This window comes from Thunnus albacares, chromosome 18 (genome assembly GCF_914725855.1).
Source record: "Thunnus albacares chromosome 18, fThuAlb1.1, whole genome shotgun sequence".
NCBI lineage: Eukaryota > Metazoa > Chordata > Actinopteri > Scombriformes > Scombridae > Thunnus > Thunnus albacares.
In genome coordinates, this window is record NC_058123.1 from 2,906,509 (window position 1) to 2,929,977 (window position 23,469).

A 23,469-nucleotide genomic window follows, 5' to 3' on the forward strand; every position below is an offset into this window, starting at 1 on the left:
GTAATGTATAAATACAAATACACAATACTTCTGAAATACTACGTAAAGTATTCAGACTGCTTGTTATTGTTAATGTTATTATGAAATAATTCATGATAATGACTCCAGTTTAATTCTTCAAACTTTTTACACAATTTATTCATGTATTATTTATTCATTATTTAATATTGAACATTTTGGGGGTCCATATACACAAAAAAACTACAGAATTAATTATATTTATTCATATATTATGGTTTTTGTTAATTGTATGTGTGTGTTTTGAAGACCAGTATTACTAGAAAGTATTTAGACAACTTTATATTATAGATTTAAAGGGATTAAATTTACTTTTTTGTCAATAAATTCTACAATAATCCACAACAAAACACATTTAAACACAAACTATAGATAACAGATTTTGTTATTTGACTTTAAATACATTTACAAAAACATAAAGGGAAAACGTGTTTTAGAATTTTTTTTGCAATTTTATTAAAAAAAAATGACCACTTTTTACACACTTTATATATAATTATAATTTAATTTTAAATAGATTAAATTTAGTTTTTCAGCAATTAATTTTACACAATGATTCATAATGACAAAACAAAAACACATTTTGTAAACACTAAAAAAAAGTTATGAAAATAAGTGATGAAATAATTCATAATAATGAGTCCATTTTAATTCTTTAAACTGTTTTTACACAATTTATTAATGTAATTACACACAAAAACACAACAGAATAATTTATATTTAGTCATATATTATGGTTTTTGTTTATTTTATGTGTGTGTTTTACAGACTACAGAAAGTATTCAGACCACTTTGTGTTATAGATTTAATTTTAAATGGATTATGATTATTTTAAATGTTATTATGAAATAATTCATGATAATGACTCCAGTTTAATTCTTCAAACTGTTTTTACACAATTTATTCATGTATTATTTATTCATTATTTAATATTGAACATTTTGGGGGTCCATATACACAAAAACACAACAGAATTAATTATATTTATTCATATATTATGGTTTTTGTTAATTGTATGTGTGTGTTTTGAAGACCAGTATTACTAGTAAGTATTTAGACAACTTTATATTTTAGATTTAAAGGGATTAAATTTACTTTTTTGGCAATAAATTCTACAATAATCCACAACAAAACACATTTAAACACAAACTATAGATAACAGATTTTGTTATTTGACTTTAAATACATTTACAAAAACATAAAGGGAAAACATGTTTTAGAATTTTTTTGCAATTTTATTAAAAATTTAAAAAATGATCACTTTTTACACACTTTGTGTTAAAGATTTTATTTAAACTGGATTTTTTTTATTTATTTATTTTTTTTGGAAAATAATTCTACACGCAATAATCCATAATGACAAAACAAACATGTAATTTTAATAAATTTGCAAAAATGTAAAACAAGTGTTTTAGTCTTTTTGCAAATTTATTCAATTTTAAAAAATTTATTAAATAAAAATGAGGTTCTATAAAATTCAGTTATCATGAAAATAAGAATAATGACAATGTTTCATAATAATGAGTTAAGTTAATTTAAATTGTACCATAAATTGTTGTTTCATTTGTATATTTTACACAATTGATTCATGTGATTATTGATTTCATAATTATTTATTTATATACCAACACCTGGAAAAACCAAGCAGTCAGATGAGGATAATAAAAGCAATGACTGTCAGTTTACTTTTAATGGAAGTCAAAGGTGTTGAAGGTCAGTTTAAAAACATCCGAGTCGCTCTGATTATGAGTTAAAAATCCTTAATTAATACATGAACGTACCAACGAGTTTCAGCTCTTCATCAGGGTGTTAAGAGTTCAATTTAAAACTATTATATGAGAAGTGAAGTTGAGTGAAGATGTCGCAGTATTTGTCTGCACTTATTTTGTCAAGTTATTGTCATGTTTTTGTATTTTGTTCCCTCAAAGTGGGCAGAATTTGCAGCCATGTGACTTATGTCACATGATCATTTGATGAGTTTTAAATTGAGCAGCTGTTCTCATCGCACTAATAATAATAAACAAAATGTAATCCGTTAATGAAATAGTGTCAATCCTAATATCCTGGTGTGCACTGGAATACTTTTCTGACTTAAAGTTGGTTACATTTCATTTTGGCAAATTAATTCTACACACAATAATCCACAATGCAAAAACATATTGTAAATACATACTGTAAATAACAGATTTACATTTTTCTTTTTAAATAAATGTGCAGAAAATTAAACACAAAAAAGCTCGACAGCACAGAGGAATAAGATACATCAGACTTTGATACACTCACAGTGCTTGTTAGTGGATCAGTTCATTGTTGGTTGTGGATTTTAATGGGATTTAATGACAATAAGAAAAACAGAAGATCATCCTCTGATTAACTGAGATAACAATGTGCTTTCATGATGCATATTTCTACATTAAACTGGGTTCACGGAGGGTCAAAAAGGGTAAATGTTTGTCTGAGGGGGTCAGTGTTGCTTCAGGTAAAGACAACCAGAAGATGAAGGTCGTCTTCCAGGTGATTCCAGCTGTGACCACCAGGTGTCAGTCAAACACCATCAACAACAAACAGTCACTTAATTCTGCTTCTACTCACTGCAACAACAGAAAAGACACAAACACAAGTAAAGCCTCATTTGTTTGTGAAATATATTTAGAGAGTTTATTCCACAGAAGCAAATAATTTTCCTCCCGTCTTTGAAGTGATCTTCTTCCCACACAGAACAGTTTCAGACAAAACAAAAATGACTTTATATCTAATCCAGATTTAAATATTAAGACTGCAAATATGAATAAACAAACGTGAAAAAGAAAAAAAGAAAAGCAGAACAAAAAAAAAACAACCGTGATATCTCATAATCTCTCTGTAATAAATCACACTCACACAGGCCCGACAGACTGGATTTACAACTAGAGTTGAGAGGATTACATGATCAATAGATGAGTTGATCAACAGAAAGTCAATCGGCTACGATTCTGTCAGTCAATTCAATGTTAAAACAAGTCCTCAAGAGACGGAGAGTTCCCAATACTTTACAATTATTAGAGCAAATTACAAATCGAGGGACTAATCAGCAGATCAATCAGTGAAAATAATCATTTACCTCAAACTACAATAACTTAAACCAGCAGTCAGGTGTCCATATGAGCAGTGAAAGAGGTTTTCCTCGCTGTAATCATTCCTCCTGTTCATACTGGATATTAAAAGATCCTTCAAATGTGCTTTCAATGGAAGTGATGGAGGCCAAAATCCACACAGTTATTTAAAAGTCTGTGTGAAGCTTATATTCAGCTTCAGCAGTCTGAGTTAGTCATATCAAGTGGATATCTGACACATTTACAGTCTTTTTAGCATCAAATTCCCTCTTTGTGTTTCCTCGGACAGTGTTTCCCTGTTGAGCTGCAGGTGGAAGTATAGTAACAAAAAGAGGAACTTTGGCACTAAAAAGACTGTAACGTTGAAAGATATCTACTTGATTTGACTCATTTGGACGCTGAAGCTTCATATTAGCTTCAGATAAACTTTTAAAGACATTTTTTTGCACAGAGGGAGGACTGTGGATTACACTGTCAGTGCATTATGAATGATGTTCAGTATGAACGGGAGAAATCATTACAGCAAGAAAAACATGTCAATGTTCATTTGGGATCCTGACTGTTGTTTGAAGACACACTGGAAAATTGTAGTAGTGAAGTAAAGCTCGGTGAAGTGTAAACAATAAAAAAGTTTGATGGAGTTTGCTCTGTTGTCAATCATGAAAGCTGGAAAAAGATTTTTCTTTCCAACATCAAGATTGAACTTTCATCCTCAACAAATCAGAGCCCAGTGCAGCCACACAAGAGACGAGATTGACTTTGGTTTTTATAAAGTACTGAACAAATAACATTTTTGATCTGATGGTGGCGCTACATGAGAAGTTAAAGGATCACTAAATGTATTACAGTTCATCCTCTGAGGACTATGAATGTTGAATTTTAAGGCTTTCAATCTTATATTTTCTAACAGGTAGAAGATATTTCACTCAAAACCATAAAAGTCATGTTGACAGAGGATCAACACAGTCAGCAGGATTCATCCTCTGAGGAACATGAACGTCTCAACAAAATATCATTACAATACGTCATTACATACAACAAAAACAACAACAAAAAACTACCTAAAAACAAACAAACAAGAAAAATCTATAATCTGAAGTCTTCATAAAGTTCATACTAAACCACAAGCAGAAAAAAAATACTATAAAACGTATTAATATGTAAACAGAAACGTGAGCACACGAGCTGCAGTCATGACATCAATAATGAAAAGAAAAAGATATTTATACTCTCTACGTGTTTTCATGTTTTCTCTTCAACCTTCACGCAAGTTTTCTGTTTCATTCTCGGCCTTGAACCTGTTGTGATGTTACGAGGATCCGAGAGAGAAAACAAGTTTTTATATCAGAGCTTCTCAAAACTTTTCACATCAAACCGACTCAAATGAGACCGAAGACCCTCAACTGATCAGGTTTCTGCTTTTAGATGTTTTATTACAGAAAGTGTATGAAACCCATGATGAATATAGTCACACATTCTCTCATTATGTTACTTACAGATGGAATTATAGTCAAAATAAATGATTCCCCTTTTTGCTGGGACCTCCTGGAACACCCTCAAAGACCCCTGAGGGTCCCCGGACCACTCTTTGAGAACCACTGTTTTATACAATAAAAACGATGATAACTGACGACACGGCTGTACAGATTATGTTTATCGTATTATTTTTTGCTGCTAATGGTGTACAGTTTATTGTATTTACTGGTCATACTGGAAGCAACACCAGTATAAATGGAGTTTGAGAGGTGAGATTACAAAATTAATCCAGACTCAGATTGACTGTAAGAGGAACCAGATCTACATTAATCCTCTGAGCCTCCAAGTTGTCATTTCTACATCTCCATCCCATAATTTATATATATATTATGAACGCAACATCTGGAACAGCAGCACCTTCGTGTTTATGTACTGGACCTGTGGATGTATTCAGGATACATATTTAAACACGTTTTATATATAGTTTAAATCAAGAAATGTGTTAGCAGGCTAATAGTTAGCCGATTAGCTTCCGACTATTAAATTAATCATCAGCTATTTTGATAATCGATTAATTGTTTGGAGTCGTTTTTTAAGAAGAAAATGTACAAGTTTGGCATTGACATTTTATAGACCAAAAAATAATTAATTAGTCAAGAAAATAATCAACATATTAATAGATGATAAAAATAATCATTAGTTGCCGCCCTACATGCTAACGTTTGCTAATTTGCACTAAAAACAAAGTACATCTGAGGCTGATGGGAAAGTCGTTGGTTTTGCAGGAATCTGGTCATAAATCAAAGTATTGGACAAAATTAAATGTTATTAAAGTTCATCCTGAGGGGAACATGAATGTCTCAACCACACATCACAGCGATCCATCCAATAGTTGTTGAGATATTTCAATAAAGAGTTAAAAAGTCGACCTCGTGGTGGCGCTACAGGAAAAGTCAGTAGGATTGATCCTCTGGGGAACATGAAAGTGTGAATCAAATTTCACGTTAATCCACATAAAATGTGAGACGATGGAAACGTTTAATCCACATCGACTCCAACCTGCGTTCAGCATCTCTGTCTGTCAGCAGAAACTTACTGAACATAAACAGTTTTCATGTCGGATGAAACAGACAGTGTTTGTATTTATTGATTCAATGATATATTTATCAGCGACTGAGGAGAATCTGCCTGTAGTTAGTCTCACATAGTCATATGTATCTCCACAGCAGACTGGGAGCCTGATCAATCAATATAGATAGTAGGGATGTGCAGAGAGCCCAGTATTTGTATTTGTATTTGTTGAGGTAGCAAAATTATTTGTATCTGTATTCGAATAAAAGTGGAAAGAGGCCTAAAAATACTGATTTTGTCTTTATTACGCTTTTAATTTTAGAAAATTAAAGTATCAGTAGCTCCGAGAGTGATGTCCAAATTAGGAAATGTGCGTCATGTAGCAGGTGGATGTGACTCCCCTCGTTGAGACCTGCTGATAGACGTCACAGCGGAGCAGAGGAGAGACACTGAGATAGCGACGAAACCGACCTGTATGCTGGTATTTCACTTTTCTTTTTTTTTCTTCCCGAAAACAAATAATATTTAAAATATTTGTATGAAATAAATATTTGTAAGAAACAACACTGTTTGTACTTTGCCGAATAACGTATTTGTATTCGGACACACTCCTAATAGATACTGTTAATAAGTTCAGAACATATAAACAGCGGGACAGATTATGTAATTTAAACAGCTGTCTGTGCAGATTACGCTTCACTAAACGCAACAGAAGAGAAAACTATAGACCTGGAGGGTAAAAAAACGTCTGTCCTGAGCTGACACGTCTCTCAGAGTCAATGTATAGATAGATTTGATAAAATATATCAAATATATCTGTCAAAAAAGCCTCTGAAAACACTTCCTATGTGGATTGGCTGTTAGAAGATGGACTTACAACTTTTAATAATGTTGCTAAGTTTGGTAAATGTTGCTATGCGTCTGCATTTTTGACGTTTAAAATAAAAAATTAATAAAATTATTATTTTTTAAAAACATCTCACCCTTGCTATTATAAGAAATTTAAATTTAAATTTAATTTAGAAATTACTCCACGCTGTGACCGTCCCGTTCTCTCAGGAACGCCACGAGGGAATTACTCCAAATTTGGCACAAACGTCCACTTGGACTCAAGGATGAACTGATTAGAATTTGGTGGTCAAAGGTCAAAGGTCACTGTGACTTCACAAAAACACGTTTTTGGCCATAACTCAAGTTATATACAGACGCTAAGTTTCATACAAATGTCTAACAGGATAAAATGATGAAGTGATGAGATTTTATATCCAAAAGGTCAAAGGTCAACTTTCCCTGTGACATCATTATATTCTGCAAAAACACTTTACTGGCCGTTATTCAACACCATAACTCAGGAACTGAAGGGAGACTGTGAACATGTTTCACATTTGGTCGGATAATGAATTGGTGACACTTGAAAATACGGTGATTATTTTATTAAATTCCTTCAAAGTTTTCTCTACAAATATTATTATATAAATCTGGACAGACATGGATGTAAACTGCAACTTCACTGTTGGCGGAGGCAGAAATCTCTAGTTGATTATCAACTCTTTAAATAACAAATTAAATAATGAAATAATGAATATTCATGAGAATAAAAGTAAAATCCAAACATCAAATAATACATTTCCATAACTAAAGCTGACACAGACCATAGAGATGTATTTTTTTTATTTATAATTGGCTTTTCATTGATTGAAGTGAGTATTTGTTAACTGATGTTTGGTTTTCATGATTAAATATGGATTTTTATTATCTGATGGTTGGATTATACATTTATGTGCTGTGAATATTCATTATTCGATGACGCACACGATCATTACTTGTTGTGGTAATTTGTTATTTTTATTATTAGATGATTCATTGCTGTAATGCGACATGATGAATACAGGTCATCACACTTTAAAACCTGCACTTTTTCATCTTTATTATCTTGTTTATCAGCAGTGTTTGTAAAGTTTGTCTGAAAAACATTAAATTAATCATCAGTCTAATGAGCCGATGAGCCAAAATTACAATAATTTGGGTTTGTTTTTTTTTTTTGGCAAAATAAAACAAGTTTTATCCCATCAATTCAATTTCTATTTTACTGTCATAACACAATATGCACAATGTGCATTAAACACAGCATACACACAGTAAGACACAATATAGTGAATAGTGAATAAAAACACACTGAGAAAAATATCAACATATACACAAACTTGCATTATGCATGAGTTTGTAGGCTATATATTTGATTCTCTTTTATGCAAAATAACCCCATGAATTATGGGTTAGTTATCGGATAAATATCGGCGTCCCCGAGGACTGCGCAACGATAACTGGGAGGCAACAAACACGAGGAGGAGGAGGACGAGTGAAGTGAAGATCTGAGAGCAGGAAGCTCGATCTGTCATTTTCTGCTCTCTGTCTGTAAAATATTGAAGAAACAAAGTTATTAAACAGCCTGCTGACATGATGCAGGAGACGTGGTTTTGGCACAATGACGTTCATCACCGATGCTGTCTCATCTTCCCTCTTGAGTTTGTACCCTTGAAATCCTGCTGCACCGTAGGAAAGCGAGCGTGTTTCAAGGCAGCAGCAGCAGCATCGGCGGCGGCGGCAGCGTCCTCCCCTGTCCTCAGATAAATGAGCTCTCCTGACATGTAGACCAAGGTTTTCCTTTTGCTGAGCTAACAGTCTCCAAGGAACTTTTAATCTCCAGCAGGAGTGAAAAAAGTCAAGGACAAGAGCATTTTGAGAGTAAATCAACCCCCCAAAACAACATGAGAGCAGAATTTAAACTCTTTTATTTAAAACATCAGCTGCAACAAATTCATTTTCATCCAGCAGGAAAAGTGAATACATCAGTGTGAGGAGTTCAAGCTGCTTTACATAACATAAAAAGCTTAAAGGATCATTTGGGGTTTATTACAACTTGGGACTTATTTATGAAGTTGCCTTTGTGCTCATCAAAGCTGCTGTTGAGAAGTCAAACGAGACGAGAAGCCAGATGATCTAAAGCACTTTAATTGGAGGTCAAACTGAAAGTAAACACACCTGTAACGCAGTGGTGGAAAGTAATTAAGTACATTTACTTGTACTTTACTTGAGTATTTCCATGTGATGCTACTTTATACTTCCACTCCACTACATTTCAGAGGGAAATATTGTACTTTCTACTCCACTACATTTATTTAACAGCTTTAGTTACTTTTCAGATGAAGATTTGACACAATGGATAATATAACAAGCTTTTAAAATACAACACATTGTTAAAGATGAAACCAGTGGTTTCCAACCTTTTTGGCTTTTGACGTCTTATAAAAAGCAGTGTGTAGTCGGGGTCACATTTCAGCCGACAGCACTGGGCGACCTCATAGTGACGTGGTGGCTCTTGTATGGACATCCTGGTGTGTGTGAGTTCAAACAAATACGGTGATAACGCAACACAAATAAGTTTAACCGAGTGTTTGTTATATAGTGTGCACTAATTGATGCTTAATGTTAGTGCAAATACTGTAGATTTCACAGCATTGTTAATGTTATCACACAGTCAGACTTCATGTTCCCAGACCGACGTTATCGCACTGAACCAGATATACAGTACAGGACTACATACTAATGTTACTTCATTGTTTTTTAATGCTAATGTTACTTTATGGTTTTTATGCTAACGTTACTTTGTTTTCATGCCAATGTTACGTCATTGTTTTTTTTAATGCTAATGTTACTTTATGGTTTTTATGCTAACGTTACTTTGTTTTCATGTCAACGTTACTTTGTTTTTTTATGTTGAGGGAAAATTCTGGTTTATTTGAACCTGGCGTTTCCCATAAATGTGGCAGTTTTGACTTTATGTGTCATGCTAACTTTGCTCTCTGCAGCTCCTTTATTGAGATTCTGGAAATTCAGATTGTGATTCAGGCAAACGAGGCCTCACGTATACTGACGGTTACCGGGGCAACTGCTTTTGAAATAGACATGATTGTTTCAAACATTTGTTTCTGAGTCTGAACGAAAGTAAACACAGGTACTAACCATCTGTAGCAGCTATTATGGCTAAGGGAACTACACCTGGGGCAGCATACCAGCTACTTGAACCACCCACGAGTGCAATGACAGATTAACCCGTGGACTATTATGAGGACAATTGTGAGTCATTTCACTTCGATGGCCAAGCATATTTATTTGAGTACACAAAGGAGATAAAACAACTGAAAGAGGAAAAAATGAAGATTGGAGGCAGAAAGGCAACAGGACCGTCAGGAAAGACGGTAACGTTAACAGAGAAACTGCTGGTGTTCCTGCAGTCACTGCTCCTCTTCTGCTGAGTGAAGAGGAAAACTTTTTCTGCAGTGAGACTGTTCCTACCAGAATTGGAAAATCTACACATAAGGGATAATCACAAGTAGGTGTGCGCTTAACGGTTTTAAGGCATGACGTGGAGACGAAAAACCACCTGACACAAAGTGCCTTAAAACTGTTTAATGCACACCTACTAGTTTATTATCCCGCTCATACCGTGGTCATTTGCCAACAATATAAAAGAAAAGCATTCGCAAAGTTTTGCACTCAAAATTGAAAGGTTATAAAGCAGGAACTTACTGTTGTCATGACAACTTGCCACCAGCCTGAACCAAGGCTTAAAATTCATGTAAAGTGTCATTAAGCATAACTGCAGAGTTTGTCTCCAAAACAGTGTTCTTTTGTTTTTGGTAAAGAAAGTTCCTGAGTATATTAACTATCCATATTTGTTGCCTTTTTAATATGAATCTCCTTCTCTTCCTCTGTCATTTTAAGCTCTTAAAGTGTCAGTTCCTTGAGCCACTTGGTTTCTTTCTTTTCCCTCTGCTGCGTCCCATTCTTCAACACTTGATAATGAGTAACCTTTGACAGCTGTACTCTTTAATGTTGCTATGGTTACAGGTTGGGTAGCAGATTAATTTAGAGCGGTGATTAGACTCAAGCTGAACTACGTGTGCAATAAACATTTTTTACACACACCTGCCAGCCAATCAGAAGAGTATTCACCAGACCATAGTATAAATGGACTTACATTTATACACATTGTAGTCCTGGAGACTGTTTCACTAACAGCTGGACCAAATGTTCAGCTCCACACAGTAATGTCCACGGTTCGAATATGGCAGCGGACCTTTGTTGCATGTCATTCCCTGTTATTGTTTTCGTACAAACGTTACTTTGTTTTCATGCTAACGTTACTCTAATGTTATGAGGGGAGCTTCAGTGTTTTTAATCTGTGCTGTTTGGGACACTCGCAGTTCATTTCTCACTACTTTTAAAGCTAACTATGTGTAGCCTGTGTTAGCGTCATCACTGCTACCAGCTGCTGTTTCTCACTGGAATATGTGTCGTACGTTAGCTAGCCAGAACTGACAGATGTCTGTCAAAGATGGCGTCTGGAGACAGAAAAGCTCTGGAAATATAGGGATGAGTGTTACATACAGATTCATCTCTTTGATTGTAAATTGTCTATTTAGCTCAATGGATCTAGAAGAAAGTGAAGCAGATTAGTATCTTAGCATGAAACTGGGTTTGGTGTCAGGAGATTTTTACCTGCCTGAATGCACAGTACCAACTGGTTTTTGTGTGGCAGGAATATTACTGTAAATATCTTATTTATTTATTTATTTATTGTTTGTTTGTTTATTTGATAGAGACAGAGCACATTAATGAACATCAGTATAAAACATGAGATGTAAACATGCTGGAGTTAGCAAGAATGCTAATTTACATCTGTAGTCCCTTGATGTAATTAATGTCATGTATTATTGTGTGTGTGTGTGTGTGTGTGTGTGTGTGTGTGTGTGTATGTGCGATTGCATGTTTTTGTTGCCTTATTAGGACCTTTTCCAGTATAAACACCGATCTTGTTGGGACCAGTAGTCCTCATGGGGACCAAAGCCAGGTCCTAATGAGGCAAAACGTCATTCTGAGGTCCTGGTTAAGGAGGTGTGAAGGTGTGGGTTAGGGTTAGGGGTTAAGGGGAAGGGTTAGGGTTAGGGTTAGGGGTTAGGGGTTAAGGATTAGGGGTTAGGGTTAGGGTTAGGCTGTCCACAATGAATGGAAGTCGATGCAATGTCCTAACAAGAACAGCTGAGCAAACAGACCTTGTTTCCACAGCCCAAAACTGTTTTATCCTCAGTACTGCTGCACTATGACCCACACAAAAAGTGAGGACAATTTAAATTTCAGTTTGATTTCATTCATTAAATAAACATATTTCTCTGTGTGTGTGTGTGTGTGTGTGTGTGTGTGTGTGCGTGCCATCAGAGGTAACCAAGGAAACCAGGGACGAGGGGAAACGGTGGTGCTACTGTTCTTTTTTTTTTTTCGCCATTCGGCCACAAGCGAAGACAGAAAAAGATGAAAAATCCATCATCTCTCTTTGCACCTTCTCCTCACAGGCGGAACCACTTTTCAACCCACTTTCTGTTTGATTCGACTCCTCTGAAATGAAATCCTTGAGTTCCACCTTCACATGTTCGTCTCCATGTTTATTCTTTCTATATATCAAACTAATGCTAATGTATGCAAAGTGAGTCACCCGTGCGAAAGCCCAGCAAATCCCTCTGTAGTTCAGAGCTGCTGTGTGTTTTCCAGGCGAGCTGAATCCCTCCCTGCATAGTTGTATACAGTGTCAAATTGTCTGCTGCTGCATTGTGCTTTAAACACCCCCCTACCCCCCACCCCCCCCGCCCCCCGCAGCAGTCTTGTTGTTAGGGGGCTTGAAGAGCTGGTGGCAAGAATCTTATCTTATCTCCGTGTACTTGTCATGTTGAATCTCAGGGATTTCTGCAGCATCTTCGAGACACAAACTGCAGCTTAAAATAAGACAAATCATCAGTCAAAGCAGCTGTCCTCATAAGAGCAGTCACACAGAAACAGTGTCATGATGTAGGCAGTCTGCTGCTGCTGAAGACTCTGCCAGCACAGCGAGCTCCTATCTATAATTGAGGTTTAGAGGGATAAGGGCGGAGGATATGAGCTGGGTCACAACTGGACAGGACATATTTGGACCCCCCCCCCTCCACCCCTCCACCCCTCCATCCCCCGTGGGAAATCAGACTGAGGCTTTGATCTGAATGCATTTTGTCCTCGCAGTCATGTACACGTGCAGAGGAGAGATGCCTGCCAGCTGCTGTTTGAAGTCACGCAGCACGTTTTTATCTCACGGCGAGTTCAAGTTCATCACTTATTGCGTCATTATTGTCTCATCGACTGCTTTAGAGGCTTCACCGTTACAAAACAAGCCAAACTTGTTAAAATCTGTGAAATTGATGTTTAAATGTCATCTGTGTTTTGTCTAAAAACACTAAGACTATATCTCAGGAGTTATTTCATAATAGAAGTCTGATTTATTATTTATTACATCACGGCTTAATTGTTCACAAGAAATGTTTCAGAAATAGAGCGTCTGTTCTTCAGCAGCCAAATTTCTAATAAATAGAATAATGTGATCATTAATTTTAAATATCACATATCATATCTGACAGCTGCTGTCATTAACCTGTATTTTTGATGATTTTGTCTGACAATGTTATTACAGTGTTGGGCAAGTTATTTGAAAATGTAGACACATATTACAATATTGCATATTGCACTAATTACTTGACAGCAAAAGTAATTAGTTACATCACTCCTCACTCAGCCGTCAGTTCTGTCCAAAATATTTCCTTTAAAGGATATTTTTCTTCTTGTCATCAAATCTCATGTTTGGATCCAAACCAACAATGAACTGATCTACTAACAAGTATCGTGTGTGTATCAAAGCCTGATATATCTTCTTCCTCTGTTGTTGTCCAGAAACTATTAAAAACATGTCAGTGAGCCACATCGCTGCACTGGGTGACATGTTCCTTCATTATGAAGAGTTTGGTCAAGTGAGTCTGTTTAGAAACGGCTCCAAAGACGAATAACAGCATCACGTTTTTAGTGTAGAGTAGTTCTGTGTAAAAACCCCTTAAAGTAAACCCATGAAAAACACCTACCTACACATACCTTGAAATGCCTCAATTTTCTAATTAAGGGGAAAATTCAGGGGTAGTTTTCATGGGTTTTTTCGCACTTCCCCCATTCAAATGAACGGGAGTAGTGCATTTCAGCTGCGGGCATTTTGGCCGTGATAGCGCCGCACTGGACTGCGGCCAGAAAGTTGAGCCAGCGTCAACTTTTGGAGAAACGCAACCCCATGTCACTGCGGCTGAAGGCTGCGGTGATCAGTCACAGCCGGAGATCAGACTGATCAGAGCTGTAAACTCTGCCATGAGGGAGAACAAAGACATTACTAGGACGAGGGGAGGACATTTCTCTTAGTTTGATAACGTTATAAGTAAAGTAAGTAAGCAAATAAAGTTAGACTTTGCTGTCAGCTTCCCGACTCATTTTAAAAAAGACCAGAAAAAGAGAGAGAGAGAGAAAGAGCAGATGTGGTCAAGTGAGCTGAAGAATGAGTGGAGAGACAAAGTGCTGGTAGCGAGAAAGCAGTGAATCAGAACAATAAAACATTTTCTGATTGTTTCAGAAATAAACACACTCACACCCCCACACCACACACCCCTGCCTGACCCTGCGGCAGTGTGCCGCATCGCCTGATTTGATCTGAATACAGCTTTAGTTATGTGATGAGTTAAAAGCTCTTCTATGCAACAAACAGTCTGGTTCAAATGTCTCATTATAATGAAATAACTTGCATATTCATGACCATCCATTCAGGCTGCACAAACCTGCAATCACAGCAGAGACGCTGCGGTGTTACAGCAGAGTTCATTAGACTGACAGGTAATTCAGTCTGTGTGATGACAGAACAGGAAGCCGGTTTGCAGCTGGAGGCCAGGATTCAATCAGCGGCACTGCCTGAGGCCACTTCACAAGTCAGTGAGTTGAGTGGGATTATTTCTGTCATGCATACAGAGCTGATGGTGGTCGCAGAGGATGTGAGGCGCACATGCTCGCAATAACTCATGATATGTTACGCACACACACACACACACACATATATATACACAGAGCTAATTAGATGGTGGTAATGTTGTACTCTATATAATGGGAGACAACAGACCACCAACAGACTTGATCATGGAATGAAATGAGATTGTAATGGAGTTAAAGTCTCACAGAGTGATTTGAAACAGCTGGATTAACAAGAAAAGTCTAAAAACCTGTAGCGTCTCATGAGCCACCTTCACTTTCAGCTCCACAATTACAATATCATTAAACAAAACAGAGATAGTATCAGCTCTGACTTTATTTAATGCATTGTGCCGTTTTTCACTTTGAGAAACTAATCAACACAACAACAATTAATCTCAGTCTGCTTTGAATAATAATTTGTGTCTAATTTGTTTTTTCCACAAGAAAGTTTAATTACCTGATTAGAAATTCTTAAAGCAAATCTACTTCTTTTCCCACATTAGGTGCGTTTCCATCCACTTGTCTTTATTTGCATTTTCAATTTGCAGTGGAATTTGAGTGGAAATTACAAACGGACAAAAAGGGAAACTTTAAATTAGTACTTAATGAAAAATATCTGCAGATCCTGTCCTTATTAATATTATCATCACGTCATGTTTCTGTCCAGTATTCACACTGTCACTTGATCCATTGCTAATATAAAAATATTGATTAGAGCAGCTTTAATAGTATTGTAAGTCTGCCTCATTTCGTGGCCATAATTGGCTCCGATCCCCTCAACAAGCAGAGAGCAGAGAGCTCATCATGCCCTCTGTTGACATCTCGTCATCAGTCGATAAAGAAACCTCAGCTGCTGCTGCTGTTGTCAAACATCTGTCCCGGCTGGAGGTGAGATCCACCTGTGAAGCCTGTTTCTCCTTCAGCTTGCCTGAGTGCAGAGATGTGAGCTGTCTGGAAAATAGTTTTATATTCTCTCTCCCCAGTCGCCTCCTCTGTTGACATCAGCACGTAGCTGAGGGCTGAATCAACACCGCCATCCTTTATTCCGTCTACATCGGCCACGTCCCCTGCAGCGAGCGTGGGGGGGGGGGGGCGTTCTGCTTCTGTTTGTCACCTGCAGACTTCAAATCTGGCTCCCATCCGCCCTCGACGAGTCGCTCAGCAGGCAGGACGGCTGATTCTATCATCAGCTGCAAGATGTGCTGCTGTCTGCAGTGTTTATCAAGAGGAGAAGAAGACAAACTAAAATATTTCACTGTAAACAATAAATTAAATATAAATACAAATACAGGTAAATATATGTTTTAATTTATACAGTAATGCTGTATATATACATAAAATGTGAAAATTACTATATAATTTACTGTGCTTTTTATATTAATGCTTTATGACTACATGAAAAAGACTTCATGCTTTATAATAGATAATATAGCTAGTAATATTGGACTATATCTGTTAGTATAGTATTTGCATTTTTACTACAAAGAGCTTTACTGCCTTCTTGTATGATGATTAACTGGTATTAAAAATATAGATAAAAAACATGTTTTTACTCCGAAAACATGCAGAGCGGGTCCAATCCTTTTTTTTTTTAGCCCTGAGTCTTGTCTGCAGGCTTCCTTTTTTTTTAGGCTGCAAACAGTCCCAACAAACAGCAGCACTAAAGTAGGGCAGGGCAACGAACTTCAGCATCTGCAGTTTCTCCTTAAATTTCTTGCTGTGAGCGTACGGTAATAATTGACTCAGATGATGAGCATATTTTAAATTACATCTTCTTTCATCTGGATTTTGCTGGCTGGACAACAAGAGGACACGGTTAAGAGATATTTTAAAAAAGCAAATTAAGTGTAAAAGTGGAGGGGGGGACAGAAGTAGGAATTTGAATATTTTCACAATGCGAATCATGGCCTTGGCTTTGATACACATCCGCAGAATGGAATAAGCGATAAAGATGAGAGATTTACATCCACTTTGCTGTCTTTAAAAGAAGAGAATGTATGAATGAAATAAAGACATACTCATGGTAAGTCACAATTACTAGAAAGCAAGTCAAAGAATTAGAATTATTTATAACTTATCTTAGTATAACTGAGGATTTTTGACATGGTTACTCAAATTTATCTTCATATCCTATAATTTTAACTCAGTTTTCAAAAAGTACTTAAAAAGTTCACACGTCAAAATCACTTTTGTTCCTATTATTACGCCTATTTTGTGCATCTTCCCTCCTTTGCTAAAACTGTCAGAGAAGAATGACAATAACAACAGAAATAATATCAACAAAACAACAAAATACAATTTACAGGACTCTGATTTGGTTACACACACTCCAGCTCCCTGTTTCAGTCTTTGGTTTGTTTGTTTTTTCTTCTACTTCTTGTATTTTTAGTTTTATCTAAACTTTCCCGGCAGGATGGGGCTTCCATAGAATCCCTTAAATATGTGCATTTAAGTAAGAATGTTGATAAAGGAGTTCAATTAAGTTCATTAAGTGACATCCAGCAGACCTGTAAAACACTCTGGAGCTGCTGTCTCCTTTAATCAGGAGACACCTGACTGACGCAGCCAAACTGTGCAACATCAACATCTGTACAAACATGAATGTCTTCAGCAAATGTCACGACAATCCATCAAATATCTGTCAAAACATCTCACTCTGAACCAAAAATGTCAACCTGCTGCGGGCTGAAGGGAAAAGTCCCCAAAGAGATTCGGATACTTTTGAGGGACCGTGAACGTCTGTACATGTTCCTGACATGCAGAGTCAATATATACTTTCTATAAGATGTAAAAGTCTTAATAGTTCATTTAATTTCTTCTAGTGTGATGTTTGGTGACGATCTTGAAATCAGTTTCAGTGTCAAAACATAGATGTGGGTTCTGCATTTGTCACATATTACTCAACAAGACCAAATATGTTTATGAACACAAAGTGAGGTGAATTTTCGCCTCGTATCATTTGACTGCTGCTGTTTGTGCGATTCAACCGTGTGTGCGTTTATGTTCAGCTCAGCCTCAGTTTTCTTTCTGTCATTTCCCTCCAGTCTCTGTATATTTATGAAGTCATTTAAAGGGGAAATATTCTGCACATTTCCAGCCTCTATATTTATATTCTGGGGCTCTACTGGAATATCTTTGCATGATTTATAGTTTAAAAACTCCTTATTTATCTTCTACTGGTCCTTTATGCAACCCCTCAGTTCAGCCTCTGTCTGAAACAGGCCGTTTTAGCTCCTGTCTCTTTAAGGCCCCGCCTCCTGATGAGCCCACTCTGTTCTGATTGGTCAGTTTCAGGAAGCTTCCTCCGGCTCCGGAGGCTACGTAAACAAACTATAGTAGCAGGATTTCACTTCTTTTTCTCCTTCTTTACCCCAAATGTCAACTTCTCAAATCCATCCGTACATGTTGGAGCTGAATCACATCTGAAATATGAGAGTGGACAATATATGGAAACACCTTAGCAACCACCTTAGCAACCAGGGCTATTGAACAGACTTCTGTTTATGATCATGTGCGATGAGCCCACGTCAGCTCGTCAGCAAGGTAGAAAAAAACCTTGCAAAGAAACGTCCAGAGAAGGTTGACGCCCTGACTTTTGACTTGCAGGCAGCATTTCTACATACATTAACCTTAAGTTTTAGGAACTTTGACCATGTTTAACATCCAACAACAGGATATAAATAACAGAAAAAAATAACAAATAGCATAATTTGTAGCCTTTAATAAAGCCCTTGGACAAATTCCTCGCTCAGGTTGAAACATTTTGAACTTCCATTGACGCCTTCATCTGTGCTTCTCCAAGCAAATTTGTGTCTAATCGTGTCTTTCCATTGACCTTGTATGTAATTGTGTATGTATATATGTAAAAGTCTAAATGAAAAGTCAGAAAGATACAGGAGTATCTCTGTCTCCTGAAGAAGACTGTGAGCCACAGTTAAAACTCTGGAAAAAGCTAGTAAGTGGTCTTGAGTATGTTTCTAAGGCCAAGAATGAACTTGTGGCAACAGTTGATAAGCAGCACCTGTGTTGGATAAAGTTTAACTGGGCTTTTACATCATCTTTGAGGATTTATTTTTTCCTCTGTGTCTCAGATAATACTCTTCTTGTAAATGGCTCATTTATAAATCTATTACCTGGAAAGAAAGCTCTTTCATCCCATCATTACCCTGTAAAGCCCGACCAGACACAGCCTTATGTCGAGCCTGGCATCCATCTGCCGTGGTTGCCCTCAGGAGACCTCTGTCACAAGTCTCATACAGCTGTAGAAATGAGCTCTCCCATATTTTTCAGGCATTCAGCCTCACTTTAGAAACCATTAGAGCCCGTAATCGAAGTAGTGTGGCCTCAGCAGTAGTGAAAAGGTACATTTGGTGGTCTCTGATGGCTGTTATTGGCAGCTACTAAGTGTACTAAGGTTCAGACGGATAGATATCTACACAGTAGGTAGCAATCTTTCCAAATAAGTCACTTTAGCCAGGTTTACATCCGAATGTAATGCAAATTTTAACAGAATTTTCAGAAAATCAGCAAAAGAAAATGTGAATTAATGCTCATTTCCATCATCATAACTGTTATGTGAATATAAGAAGTTGGTTTGTTGAGATAAACGGCTGACGAACGATGGAAAACATGACGGAAATATGACATTTCTGTTTGTTTCATCTATTGATGTGAGGAAGGTTACAGTCTCATCATCGCTCATCACACAGATCTGATGTTTTCAGCTCTTCAGTGACGTTTAAGTCACATGACTCATGGACGTCATCATTTATTCACTCAGTCTGTTTACATTTGCTTTTTATCCACACAACCACTGTTACACCTCAGACAAGGAGGAATACTATTTTGTGATATTCTGACTTTTTCTTCTTTCTTTTTTTTTCAACATTATTTATACACAAATTGAAAAGGCAAATAAAATCAGATGTGGGTAGAAACATACTTACTATACTGTATTTAAAGTAATTCCCAGTCAACTACCCTAAACTTTTAACAACAAATCTGCTTCTTTTTAGAGTTTTTTTTTATGTCTATGTATAATCACTGTTTGGGAAAATAGGGGAAAATATCCTGCATATTTCCAGTTGTATATTTATATTCTGAGGCTTTACTTGAATATCTTTGCATGATTTACAGTTAAAAACTCCTTATTGATCTTCTACTGGTCCTTTATGCAGCCCCTCAGTTCAGCCTCTGTCTGAAACAGGCCGTTTTACCTCCTGTCTCTTTAAGGCCCCGCCTCCTGATGAGCCCACTCTGTTCTGATTGGTCAGCTTCAGGAAGTATGTACGTAAACAAACTATAGTAGCAGGATTTCACTTCTTTTTCTCCTTCTTTACTCTGAATGTCAACTTCTCAAATCCATCCGTACATGTTGGAGCTGAATCACATCTGAAATATGAGAGTAAACAACACAAACAAACTGTTTATGAACGTGTGCGACGAGCCGATGTCACAAATGAAGCGTTCAGAGCAGGTTGAAGCCCTGACTTTTGATTTGCATCAGCATTTCTGTATACTTTAACCTTAAGTTTTGGAACTTTGACCCTGTTTAACACAGATATCTGACATCATAACAGTATATCAATATCAGAAAATCACAAAAAGCATAATATTACTGTTTACTGTGATATTTTTCACTACAGTAATTGTGGTGTGAAAATTCCCCACTAATAATTCAACCTTCCTGTTGTCTTCCCGTCGACCATGCAACTTTTGTCCACAGATGCTATAAATTTTAAATAAAAACACCTAAAATTCAATGAAAGTATTGATCATTACTTTTACTTGCAAAGTGTGCGGTATGGAACCATCCATGTGATTTTCAGGCAATTAGAAATCCATATTTCTGATATAAAAACATTTGAAAACGGGTCAACTTTGACCCGAGGGCAACAGGAGGGTTAAGACAAAAAAGATTACAGAAGAGTTCATATTTTCAGGCCGTTTGGGTAACTCTGGGTGTCTCCACTTGGACTTTTGATAACTTCGTTGTATCTGTTAAAATTGTTCATCTTCTATTGTTTAAATAGCTAAATCTTTATCTCAAAAATCAAATCTGGTTGATTTCCGTTTATAATTTGTGAAGTTATGAGCCGCCGCCGTTTTTCAGTCCACACTTAAATTTGTGCATTTCCAGATGAAGCCACACACACACTGCACACTACATTTTTCACACTTGGTTTAATGACATGGTCACAATGAACTAACAAACTTGACAGAGTATTCAGCGAAGAAGAAAAGCCAAAACTCACTGTTACATCACTCAAAGATACACTCCCTGATTAATGACGCGTAATCCAGATTTTCCTTCCAGTTTATGGGAGAATAAATAAAAAGAAATAAAATTAAAGGCAAAAATGGAAAATTAAATGTAGCAAGTGAATCATTATTCTGCTCCACTACGAAGGATAATCAGACATAATTAAATGTTGAAAGGAAACTAAAATCACGTTTAGATATTGTTAAATGTCAAATTTTGAAAGTGAAAATAAAAAAATGGAAAAGGAGGACAGAAAAGCTCAGATATAAATGCTCAAAATGAAAAAGCTCAAATTGACATTTGTAATGGAAACATAAATAAAATAAAAGTGAATTTTAAGATATAACTGTCGTTTTGTTGTTTTTTTAAACCTGGGAGGAAATCTATGAAACCAAATCCCTTCTTTTTTTTTTTACCTTAAAATTCCATTAATTTATCCATTTATAATTATATTAAGTTTTTTTTAATAGGATTTTAAGGGGATAATTAATGGATTGTAATACATTAGGCCATTATATGCACAGATGAAGGGGGTTTTATGAAGTAAATCCCCCTTAAACATGGGGGGGAAATACCCCTCCCCTTAATTTACAAAAGCTTTGTTCTTTACATTAAAGTGTACATTCAGTGATGTTTTTTCATGATTTTTGTAATGTTATTTTGTGTATTTTAAGGGGTTATTCCTTTTATGAGGCCCTTAGTAACACCTTAAACTGATAATTATGGTAAAAAAAATGGCTACCCTACTAAACACAATGGGTTTGGTATGTTTTCAGGTGTAAGTTAAAGGTTCACAATGCAGGATTTGTCGGTTGGTGTTTGTAAACACAACATTCAAAGTTGGCCCCTCCTCCCCGGCTCAACACCAGAGCGAGTGAGAGAGAGAGAGAGAGAGAGAGAGAGTGCAGCGAGCTAGAGAGTAAATGAAGAGAGCGAGCGGCGCCAGCGAGAACAAAGCCTTGAATCAGATAAATAAAATGTAATTTTCTGCTGCAGCTCTTTATACATTCATGACAGAGACAGAGAGCAGAGCGGAGCAGAGGAGAGGCGCTACACTACGAGTCACGACCTCACACCCTGGGCGCTTTTATTTGCTGAGGGCTACACACCTACTGCCCAAAGGTTGATGCCCAGAAGCTTCTGAACACAGCAAAGTAATAAGAAGATGCAGGCAGACGGCAGAATCTCTTCTCCTCTTCTAGTGGGTCATAAGTGATGAGAGGGATTACTTCTGTCTGAGTCTATACATTGTTTTTTTTAGGAAAATCCTGCATAGTTTACCTTTGAGGAGTAATTAATGGTGTTTTAAGGGATTCTTGTTTCATCCTGTTAATTTGAGGAGATTTGGTGGCATCACTGAGCGCTTTAACAAAAAAACCCCAAAAACAGGGAATGTATCTTTGCAATTACTCTCGTTAGGTGTTTCCTGTGACTTCATAATTCATAACCTGGTGTTGGATTTGATATCTGCTACAAAACATGCTGATTCCTCAGTATTTTGAAACATTCCTACAAAGTTTTGTCCCATTCAGAGAAAGTATAAGGCTGAGTGGCATCAATAATAACTACATCTCTCATAGACTTCAGTGTATCTATAACTCAGCTAACGGAAAACAGGAGAAAACCCATTCAAGTTTCTAAATGATCATCATAGCAAATGCATCACTTGTTTGGTGGTTTATAATGAAAACCTTCATAGTTCATGAGTTATATAATACAATAATGTTAGGCAGCAATTGCCTCATTTACTTCCATTGTATTTAAATCAAGCACCAATAATCTCCACCAGACTTTTGAAATGCTCACTATGGGATGCTTATCAACAGTGTTCACTATCATAATGATATCATTTACACTTGGCAAGTCACATATGAAATACATGTATGTCTGCAAGCTGTTTCCATTTCCAAACATCTGTCAAGTTCTCCCTTTATGACATCGGCAGTATTTTTTTCCTTTCATCTACATCTTCCATATTTTGTTGTCAGTCACTGCTAACAATCAACCGTTCGCTAAATCCTCCGCTTGACAAGACACGTTTGTCGGTGTTTGAATTTCTCCACATGTTGAAGTAGTGTACAGGAGCTGCAGTAAGAGAAACACTCCGTATACAAAGAGTTTGGAGGGTCATCTTTTTTTTTTTTTAGCCTTTTCAAAACCAAAAACACAAGAGCAAAAACGTAAGGAATGGATTTAACAGTGTTTGTGACGTTAGCATTCCTGGCTAACTACCACATTATCCACAGTAGTAACCTAGTGTTACTTCCAAGTCCAAGACATATCATCAGATAACTATTTTAGTTTGTGGGGTTACAGGTGACGTTCAAAAAAGCCTTGTTCAGGACTGGAACGCTCACTGTGGTGGGGCTGGTCCTGTATGCTACTATATCAGAGTTTTAAGCTAACGTTAGCAGCTATGTCCTGCTCTTTATTTGGTTTGGGGAAGCTTACACACCAACAACCACAACCAACAATCAAACATTTCTTCCTGCAGACCCCAGAATGTTCCAGGAAGTGCAGGATCATTTCTCTGGTTTTGTCACAACATTTGCTTTAGCATCAAGAAATAAAATCCAGTCATTATGTTTCTTTTTAAAGAATATTTTTCTTCTTGTGAACAAATCTTGCATT

General features: G+C 36.6%; 1 protein-coding gene across 1 annotated transcript in view; it reads left to right on the forward strand.

Annotated features, from left to right (window-relative positions):
* The window catches only part of LOC122968041 (oocyte zinc finger protein XlCOF6-like), an 813,118-nt gene that overhangs the window by 287,358 nt on the left and 502,291 nt on the right, over positions 1 to 23,469 (forward strand). The gene's annotated exons all lie outside the window — the stretch shown is intronic.